Source organism: Anolis sagrei, chromosome 12, assembly GCF_037176765.1.
Source record: "Anolis sagrei isolate rAnoSag1 chromosome 12, rAnoSag1.mat, whole genome shotgun sequence".
Taxonomy (NCBI): Eukaryota; Metazoa; Chordata; class Lepidosauria; order Squamata; family Dactyloidae; genus Anolis; species Anolis sagrei.
The window spans coordinates 3398892-3409222 of NC_090032.1; the positions used below are offsets into that span (position 1 = coordinate 3398892).

Sequence of the window (10331 nt, forward strand, 5' to 3'; positions counted from 1 at the left end):
TGTTTTAAATTGTTTTTGCACTACAAATAAGATATATGCAGTGTGCATAGGAATTTATTCATGTTTTTTTCAAATTATAATCTGGTCCTACAACAATTTGAAGGATGGTGACCTGGCCCTCTGTTTAAAAAGTTTGAGGACCCCTGCTTTAGAGTCTCATTTCTCTGTAATTTTTAGGTCTATTACCATGAAACTTGCCTCACTTGTAGGCCACATTTTATTTATTTATTTATTTATTTGACTTGTATACCGCTACTCCCAATTTGGCTCGGAGTGGTTTACAGAAATAGATTAAAAACAATACAATTAGCTTTAAAAAATAACCATAACAATAACAATAGGCAGCAAGGACAGACATAGCCCGGGTTGTTCACCCATCGAAAGCTTGCCGGAAAAGAAAAGTTTTACAGGCTTTCCGAAAAGCAAGTAGGTCTCGGATGGTTCAAGTTTCAACCGGCAAGGCATTCCATAAATAAGGGGCCACGATCGAGAAGGCTCTCTGCCTAGTAGAGGACAGATGATAAGTCCGGATGTTGGGGATGTCAAGCAAATTTTGGTCTTCAGATTGGAGTAATCTCTGGGGTTGGTAGGGGGATAAGCAAGCCCTCAGGTACGCCGGCCCCAGACCACGTAAGGCCTTAAAGGTTAGTACCAGCACCTTGAAAGTGATCCGGTACTCAATTGGAAGCCAGTGCAGCTGTTGTAGAATTGGGGTGATACGACACCTCGCCGGCACCCCGGCAAGAAGACGAGCCGCCACATTTTGCACCAGCTTCAGTTTCCGGATCACTGACAAAGGAAGGCCAATGTAGAGGGCGTTACAGTAGTCAAACATCGAGATCACCGTAGCCTGGATCACCATTGCCAGGTCGTTCCTAGATAGGAAGGGAGCCAGTCGCCTAGCCTGACGTAGATGGAAAAATGCAGATCTGCTCACAGCAGAGACCTGGGCCTCCATTGTGAGCAGCAGTGGGTCCAATAAGACACCAAGGCTTTTGACAGAAGGTGACGGACATAGTGTCTCGCCATCCAGGGTAGGCAGCTGGATCTCCCTCCCACCAGGGCGGACCAGCCAAAGGATCTCCGTCTTCGCTGGGTTCACCCTCAACCTGCTGGCACGCAACCATCCAGTAACGGCCTCAAGGCACTGATGGAAATTTTCAGGTACAGAGTCCGGACGGCCCTCCATGCTCAGAATGAGCTGAATGTCGTCAGCGTACTAGTGGCACTCAAGCCCAAAGCTCTGCACCAGTCGGGCAAGCGGTTGCATATAGATGTTAAATAAAAGAGGAAAGAGAATGGCTCCCTGCGGGACCCCACATACTAGCGGAGACCTCTCGGAAACCATCTCTCCCCTCACCACACACTGCCCAATTCTGGAGGAAGTAGGACACCCACTTAAGGGGTATCCCCCTAACCCCCAGTCATGGCTAGGCGGTGGGTCAATAGATTGTGATCGACCATATCAAATACTGCTGTGAGGCCCAATAACACAAGCAGTGCTGATCCACCTTGATCCATCTGGCAGCAAAGCTGATCTGTGATGGCAACTAGCACAGTCTCCGTCCCGGGCCCACTACGGAAGCCAGACTGGAAGAGATCGAGTCCGGCCGTGTCATTTAGGAACTGCTGCAACTGTTCCGCTGCTGCCCTCTCAACCACCTTGCCCAGAACAGGAAGGTTCGAGACTGGGCAGTAGCTAGAGGGAACTGAATGATCTAAGTCTGGTTTCTTCAGCAGCGGTGGAACCATCGCCTCTTTTAAACCCTCTGGATAAACTCCCTACGACTGCAAGTGGGCCAAGTTTCAGAACGTTTCACCAACCCATTGATTTTTGGGAATTTTAAAAATATTTTTACCATAATATTTTTTGAATTTTAAAAGACACAAGAAGGGGTTCTGGGAATTGAAGTCCAAGAGCACATCAGACAGACCCTTAAAAGCACAAGCTCCAATGTTTTCATGTGGAGCATCCAAATAGCACCCAACTTAACAGAGAACGGATTTGGTACAAAGCAGGAAAAGCCTCCTGCCCAGCCTGTTTTCGGTGATCTAGCAGCTGAATCATTGAATTTCCCCAAACCTGATATCACCAAACGGAATAATATACACCCCTAAAAGGGATGTGGAATGGAGTCTGATATGAAATTCAAGGATGAGGTGGAATCCCACCCTCCAATGCTGCCTTTTAATAATGGATTGCAAATGGAAATACCACCACAGAAAGGAAACCGAGCAAGGAGCAATCATCTAGCACAGTGGTTCTCAAGATGTTTATGGCCTTCAACTCCCAGAAATCCTAACAGCTGGTAAACTGGATGGGATTTCTGGGAGTTGTAGGCCAAAAACATCTGGGGACCCCAGGTTGAGAACCACTGATCTAGCACTATGATACAGGGAGTATCTATACTGTAGAATGAATGCAGTTTGACATCACTTTCCATTGCCGTGGCCTACTGCTGTGGAGTCCTGGGAGTTGCCGTTTAGTGAGACACCAGCCCTCTTTGATAAAGAAGTCTAACAACTGGGTTGTTGTAGGTTTTTTCAGGCTATAGGGTCATGTTCTAGAGGCATTCTCTCCTGACGTTTCGCCTGCATCTATGGCAAGCATCCTCAGAGGTTGTGAGGTCAACCACAACAATATTTATTATGGTCCATGCACCTTGAGGAGCATCTCTTCTTGTATTGTCGAAGGCTTCCATGGCTGGAATCACTGGGTTGTTGTAGGTTTTTCGGGCTATATGGCCATGTTCTAGACCTCACAACCTCTGAGGATGCTTGCCATAGATGCAGGTGAAACGTCAGGAGAGAATGCCTCTAGAACATGGACATATAGCCCAAAAAAAACCCTACAACAACCCTACACTAGGAATCTCTAGGTCTTCCAGTGCAATGCTATGGTCAACTTGTACTGGAGAACTTAGATATTCCCGGGGAGATGACTCTGTGGACAGCTTAGACTGGAAGGATATGGTCATGCTTGAAAATCTAGATATTCATTGAGAGAAAACACTACTAGGGATCTCTAGGTCCTCACAACCTCTGAGGATGCTTGCCATAGATGTAGGCCAAATGTCAGGAGAGAATGCCTCTAGAACATGGCCATATAGCCCGAAAAAACCTACAACAACCCAACACTAGGAATCTCTAGGTCTTCCAGTGCAATGCTATGGTCAACTTGTACTGGAGAACTTAGATATTCCCGGGGAGATGACTCTGTGGACAGCTTAGACTGGAAGGATATGGTCATGCTTGAAAATCTAGATATTCATTGAGAGAAAACACCACTAGGGATCTCTAGGTCCTCCTGGCACAACGTCAGGAGAGAATGCCTCTAGAACATGACCCTATAGCCCAAAAAACCTACAACAACCCAGTGATTCCAGCCATGAAAGCCTTCAACAATACAAGTCTAACAACCTTGGAAGAACTACCAAGATTTCATGACATTGAGCCAATGGAGTCAAGTGGCAGTCATCCTACAGTGTAGATGCACCCTCAGATCATAACATTATTGTGAGATCTCGTTGTATAGCTGACTACTTCAAGGGCCATGTAGAAGATTGTTTCCTCTGCTGTTGCTTATCTTCCACCGGAGCTGATGGTGGGGCTTGGTTGGACGCATCTCCTTCAGTTTCTTCAAGAGGAGGACGGTCTACCTTCAGGGTTTCTTGACTTAGCGCCCGAGGCAAGGTTGGAGGTTCTTCGGGTTGCTGTTCAGATGGTTGTGGTTGCTCCTTCTCATTTCCAGATGAAAGATCAGGTTTTGATGGTTCAGATTCTTGATCTGGTTCTGGATCAGGCTGGGGAGGCAATTCTTTCTTTTCATTGGGCTCCTTGTTCTCCTCCTCTGGTGGAACTTCGGGCTCTTTGGTTGGTGGCGGTGCAGGTTCTTCTCCATCTGGGATGGGTTCAGAAGAAAAGTTGCTCAGTGCCGGAGGCAGGGTGGGACTCTGCTTCTTCTGCTGGTCGGTGCTCTCTGAGGACATCTTTCTAACCCTTTGGTCCACCTAGGAGAGATGATAGAGATGTTGACTATATACCAGAATTAAATATTATTGTAACAGCGAAACAGAAAAGTGGGGAGTGAGTAATCAGTTTGAAGCAGTGCCAAATCTTTCCCAATTTCACAATTAGAAAGTTAGTTTCTTGGTGGGAAAATACAATAGCTGGAATCCTCTATCTCAGTATACATTACATAGCTATAATATATACTGATATATGTGCTCTTCCAGTAGTCACCAGCCAATCCCTCTCCAATGCCAGAGATACAGCTTAATGGTGTAACATTAGAAAATGTTGACCACTTCCACTCCCTTGGGCAGCCACCTCTCCGCCAAAGTCAATATTGACACTGAAATACAACACCGCCTGAGCTTTGCGAGTGCAGCATTTTTCTGAATAAAGCAGAGAGTGTTTGAGGACGGGGACATCCGTAGGGATAACAAGGTGCTTGTTTATAAAGCCATTGTCCTCCCAACCCTGTTATATGACTGCGAAACGTGGACTGTCTATAGACATCACATTGACACTGAAATGCAACACCGCCTGAGCTCTGCAAGTGCAGCAGTTTTCCAAATGAAGAAGAGAGTGTTTGAGGACCGGGACATCTATAGGGATACCAAGGTGCTTGTTTATAAAGCTATTGTCCTCCCAACCCTGCTATATGCCTGTGAAACGTGGACTGTATACAGATGTCACATGCAACTCCTAGAACAATTCCATCAGCACTGCATCTGGAAAATCCTGCAAATCTCTTGGAAAGGCAAGTGGATAAATGTCAACGTGCTGGAAGAAGCAAAGACCACCAGCATTGAAGCAATGGTCCTCTGCCATCAACTCTGCTGGACCGGCCACGTTGTCCTCCTGCCGGAAGGAAGGGAGGGAGGGAGGGAGGGAAAGAAGGGAGGTAGGGAGGGAGGGAAAGAAGGAAGGAAGGAAGGAAGGAAGGAAGGAAGGGAGGGAGGGAGGGAGGGAAGGAAGGAAGGAAGAAAGGAAGGAAAGAAGGATGGAAGGAAGGAAAGAAAGAAGGAAGGAAAGAAGGAAAGAAGGAAAGAAGGAAAGGAGGAAAGAAGGGAGGGAAAAGGTAGGGAGGGAAGGAAGGAAGGAAGGAAGGAAGGAAGGAAGGAAGGAAGGAAGGGAGGGAGGGAGGGAGGGAGGGAGGGAGGGAGGGGGAGGGAGGGAAAGAAGGGAAAGAAGGGAGGGAGGGAAAGAAAGAAGGAAGGAAAGAAGGAAGGAAGGAAGGAAGGAAGGGAAAGGAGAAAGGAAAGGAGGAAAGGAGGCAGGGAAAAAGGAGGGAGGGAAAAGGGAGGGAGGGAGGGAGGGAGCGAAGGGAGGAAGAAAAGGAAGGAAGGGAAGGGAAGGGAAGGGAAGGGAAGGGAAGGGAAGGGAAGGGAAGGGAAGGGAAGGGAAGGGAAGGGAAGGGAGGGAAGGGAAGGAAGGGAAGGGAAGGAAGGAAGGAAGGAAGGAAGGAAGGGGAAGGAAGGGAGGGAGGGAGGGAGGGAGGGAGGGAGGAAGGGAGGAAGGGAGGAAGGGAGGGAGGGAGGGAGAAAAGAAAGAAAGAAAGAAAGAAAGAAAGAAAGAAAGAAAGAAAGGAAAAGAGGGAAAGAAGGGAGGAAGGGAGGGAAGAAGAAAAGAAGGGAAAGAAGGAAGGAGGGAAGGAAGGAAGGGAGGGAGGAAGGGAGGAGAAAATAGAAAGGATGGGAGACTTTATCTCCTATTTAGGTAATTTTTGACCTTAACCCAAATTTAGTCTTAACGAATCAAAAGGCAGGCAACTTAAGCAAAATTGTCACTTACCTATCGTTGGTCAAGTCAAAAGCAAACACCCCAAAGTTGTCTGTTTTGGAGAGAAACAAGGCAATCCCCCTCTTTTTAAACAACTAGCCCTGGGTTGTACCAAGACATGAAACATCCCCCTTTGTGTCTACCCTCATTGCAACCCGATCAGCTCATACGAATTATCCAGTTGGGCCATTCCAAAGACAGAATACTCCCAAGGATGGCATTTCTCGACACAAGGTATTTTTGTCCAACCTGCCCAGGCTCCATTGTTTCCCCAGCCCCCAAATCACAAGCTCTTAGAAAAGGCGGGGGGTGAACACATTTTTCAAATACCGATCTCTCAAGAGACTGGAAGTTAATCACTAGTTTAAAAATAAAGGGTTATTTTGAAACCAAAAGGAAAGCGATACCAGAAAGTCCACCCAACATGGTGTTCAGATTAGGCTTGAAGTTGGGTGGGACTGTTCATCCTTGATAAGACTTTATGAAACTATTAAATCCAAACTAGAAAGAAGAGGGGATCAAAGGACCACTCCCAAACATCTAGACCAGTGGTTCCTAACCTGTGGTCTGTGGATCAGCAATGGTCCCCAAGAATGAAACTATGGTCCACGGCTTCACTATTATTACACAGTTGCCTCAAAACTACACAGCAAAACTCTCTTATAGTGCCGAGGCAATGGGGATGTTGGGTTTGGAGAGGTGGACTACCAACAAAAGATTACTACTACCACATCAGTTCTAGATTATGAAATATGGTTTTCTGTGGATGAGCAGATGGTGACTACTGGATGGCGTGTGTTCTGTATCAGGAACTGATGTGGTCTGTCCAGTGCCATTTTGGTGAATCAGCACCCCAAATAACCAAACCGAATCTGGTTGACCATAAATCGATTCGTAACTCTTTTGGTACTAATGTTGGAGAGTGGTCCCTGGTCAAGTGGTCCCTAGTCAAGCGGTTCCTGGTCAAAGTTTTCCCTGGTCAATGTGGTTCCTGGTCAAAGTGTTCCCTGGTCAATGTGGTTCCTGGTCAAGTGGTCCCTGGTCAAGTGGCCCCTAGTCTAGTGGTCCCTGGTCAATGTCCCTGGTCAAAGTGTTTCCTGGTCAATGTGGTCCCTGGTCAAAATGTTCCCTGGTCAATGTGGTTCCTGGTCAAGTGGCCCCTGGTCAAGTGGTCCCTGGTCAATGTGGTCCCTGGTCAAAGTGTTCCCTAGTCAAAATGTTCCCTAGTCAAAGTATTCTCTGGTCTTCATCAGTGTCACAAACGGACCCTTGAAGTGACTGGCTTGACTCTGAAGGAGCTGGGGGTGGTGATGGCCGACAGGGAGCTGTGGCATGGGCTGGTCCATGAGGTCACGAAGAGTCGGAAGTGACAGAACGAATAAACAACAACAAAGAATTGATATCACATCAGAATTTTAGGTACCATTTATGTGGGGAGGCTAATTTAACTGATTTACGAGGCCATAAAAATCTCCAGCAAGCCTGCAAAGAATGAGGACGCACTTCATCAGTGTCACAAACGGACCCTTGAATTGGTATTACACCAGAATTTACCCTTCTGTAATCAATGGCCTGAATCCCATTGGTATATCTCAACTGGAGAGAACGGATTGACACAGTCGGGGAACCAGTGAATCATCACTTCAGCAAATCTCCTAATTTTCTCTAGTTAGGACTAGGTTTTAACACACTGAGTCTCTCTCTGCACACTGGAACAGCTACACAGTATAACGTCATGCCTTTTCTTTAACCACGACTGGATTCAGCCAGTTTTACAGGTTGTCCAAAAACAGCCGAGGAGCGTGAAATCAGGTCCAAGGGATGAGCCAAGAGAGCAAGAATGCAGGCGTGTGCTCCTTGGAGTAATTAAGAACAAATGAGGATGTGAAAGGGCGGGGAAGAAAACACAAGAAGGAACACCCCATAATCAAATGATTCAGGGCGAGAGCCGTGCCCATGAAAAGCTGGTTCGGTGGCTTCTCTGATGTCTACCAGGAAACTCATTCCAGGGGTCGGTACATTTCCTTCTCGGTTCACTGCTTCCCTAAGGGAGACTCATAGGGCTTGGAAGATACGTGCCAATTACATGGAAAATGAGAAAAATAGGCAGTAAATGGACCAGTGGTGTCGTCTTCAAGCCAAGTAAAGTTTACAAGGAGATAGTGTGGTGCAGTGGTTTGAATATCAGACTATAAGTCTGGAGACCAACGGTCAATTCTCTACTCGAACAACAACAACAACAGCTTACCTGTCCGAATGTATCTCTCCTTATGAACCATCTAGGACACTAAGATATTCTGGAGAGGCCCTGCTCTCGGTCCTGCCTTCCTCACAGATGCGTTTGGCGGGGATGAGAGACAGGACCTTCTCAGTGGTGGCCCCTCAACTGTGGAATGTATCTCTCCTTACGAGCCATCTAGGACACTAAGATCTTCTGGAGAGGCCCTGCTCTCGGTCATGACTTCCTCACAGATGCGTTTGGTGGGGATGAGAGACAGGACCTTCTCAGTGGTGGACCCTCGACTGTGGAATGTATCTCTCCTTATGAACCATCTAGGACACTAAGATATTCTGGAGGCCATGCTCTCGTTCCTACCTTCTTCACAGATGTGTTTGGTGGGGATGAGAGACAGGGCCTTCTCAGTGGTGGCCCCTCCACTGTGGAATGTATCTCTCCTTATGAACCATCTAGGACACTAAGATATTCTGGGGAGGCCCTGCTCTCGGTCTCACCTTCCTCACAGATGTGTTTGGAAGGGAACAAAAGACAGGGCCTTCTCAATGGTGGCCCCTCGACTGGAATGTATCTCCCCTTATGAACCATGTAGGACACTAAGATCTTCTAGGGAGGCCCTGCTCTCGGTCCTGACTTCCTCACAGATGCGTTTGGCAGGGATGAGAAACAGGCCCTTCTCAGTGGTGGCCCCTCAACTGTGGAATGTATCTCTCCTTATGAACCATCTAGGACACTAAGATCTTCTGGGGAGGCCCTACTCTCAGTCCCACCTTCCTCTCAGATGCGTTTGGCAAGGATGAGAGACAGGGCCTTCTCAATGGTGGCCCCTCCACTGTGGAATGTATTTCTCCTGATGGACCATCTAGGAAACTAAGATCTTCTGGGGAGGCCCTGCTCTCGATCCCGCCTTCCTCACTGATGCATTTGGCAGGGATGAGAGACAGGGCCTTCTCAGTGGTGTCCCCTTGACTGTGGAATGTATATCTCCTTATGAACCATCTGGTTTGTTCAGTAGACTCTCCTCTACAGTTCCATTCCATTTTGAACGGTTGTGCTGTTAAAGTGCAAAGTATGGAACCCAGATGGTCGGTCAATGCGACTTAAGCAACATTCAGTCATTGAATTGTTGACAGCAGAAGGTGTCACCCCAAAGGAGATTAATCAGAGAATGCAAGCTGTTTATGGTGATTGTGTTGCTGTGAGTACTGTGCATTGTTGGGCGAGTAAGTTTAAAGATGTTGACGTGACACCTTCTGCTGTCAAGATTTCAATGACGGCACGTTGCTTAAGTCCCATTGAACGACCATCTGCGCGGGGTTCCATACTTCACACTTTAACAACACAACAATTCAATGCTAAGGCTTCCAACCAAAATGGAACTGTAAGAAGAGTCTACTGAACAAGCCAGTACCTGCCGCATACCAGTACTGCCATCAGTTGAGGAGTTACAAAGGTGGAGCTCATTTGCCTGCCAACCCCAGAAATGACGAGACCACACACCAGTATTTGGGTTTAAATATGGGCAACTTTTATTAACTGTTACCTATTAAACTTTGATTGGATCTAACCCTATGGATCCTGAACTTGGTGGCAAAGCCGAGGTAGCGTCCCTACCCGGCCTATCCCTCAGCTAGTTAGGGCAAAACAGCCGGATCCCCTGGAAACCTAATCCGGACAACTAAGGGAAATGTGTCGGAAAAGTCCTTCTCAGGGTATCTGAGACCCAACTCTCTCCATTCATATTGTCCTCCCAACCCTGCTATATGCCTGTGAAACGTGGACAGTCTACAGACGTCACATGCAACTCCTAGAACAATTCCATCAGCACTGCCTCTGGAAAATCCTGCAAATCTCTTGGGAAGGCAAGTGGACAAATGTCAGCGTGCTGGAAGAAGCAAAGACCACCAGCACTGAAGCGATGGTCCTCTGCCATCAACTCTGCTGGCCCAGCCACGTTGTCCGAATGCCCGACCACCGTCTCCCAAAGCAGTTGCTCTACTCTGAACTCAAGAATGGAAAATGGAATGTTGGTGGGTAGGAAAAGAGATTGAAAGATGGGCTGGATCTAACTCTATGGATCCTGAACGTGGTGGCAAAGCCGAGGTAGCGTCCCTACCCAGCCTATCCCTCAGCTAGTTAGGGCAAAACAGCCGGATCCCCTGGAAACCTAATCCGGGCAACTTCTAAGGGAAATGTGTCGGAAAAGTCCCTCTCAGGGTATCTGAGACCCAACTCTCTCCATTCATATTGTCCTCCCAACCCTGCTATATGCCTGTGAAACGTGGACAGTCTACAGATGTCACATGCA

At 47.5% G+C, this 10331-nt stretch overlaps 1 long non-coding RNA gene across 1 annotated transcript; it reads right to left on the bottom strand.

Annotated features, from left to right (window-relative positions):
- Positions 1 to 215: 215 nt before the first annotated feature.
- LOC137097704 (uncharacterized) lies at positions 216 to 6050 on the bottom strand. The gene is made up of 2 exons (XR_010910373.1): positions 5800 to 6050; positions 216 to 4010 (listed from the first exon to the last, which is right to left on the bottom strand). It is a non-coding gene; the product is annotated as an uncharacterized lncRNA (long non-coding RNA).
- Positions 6051 to 10331: the final 4281 nt, after the last annotated feature.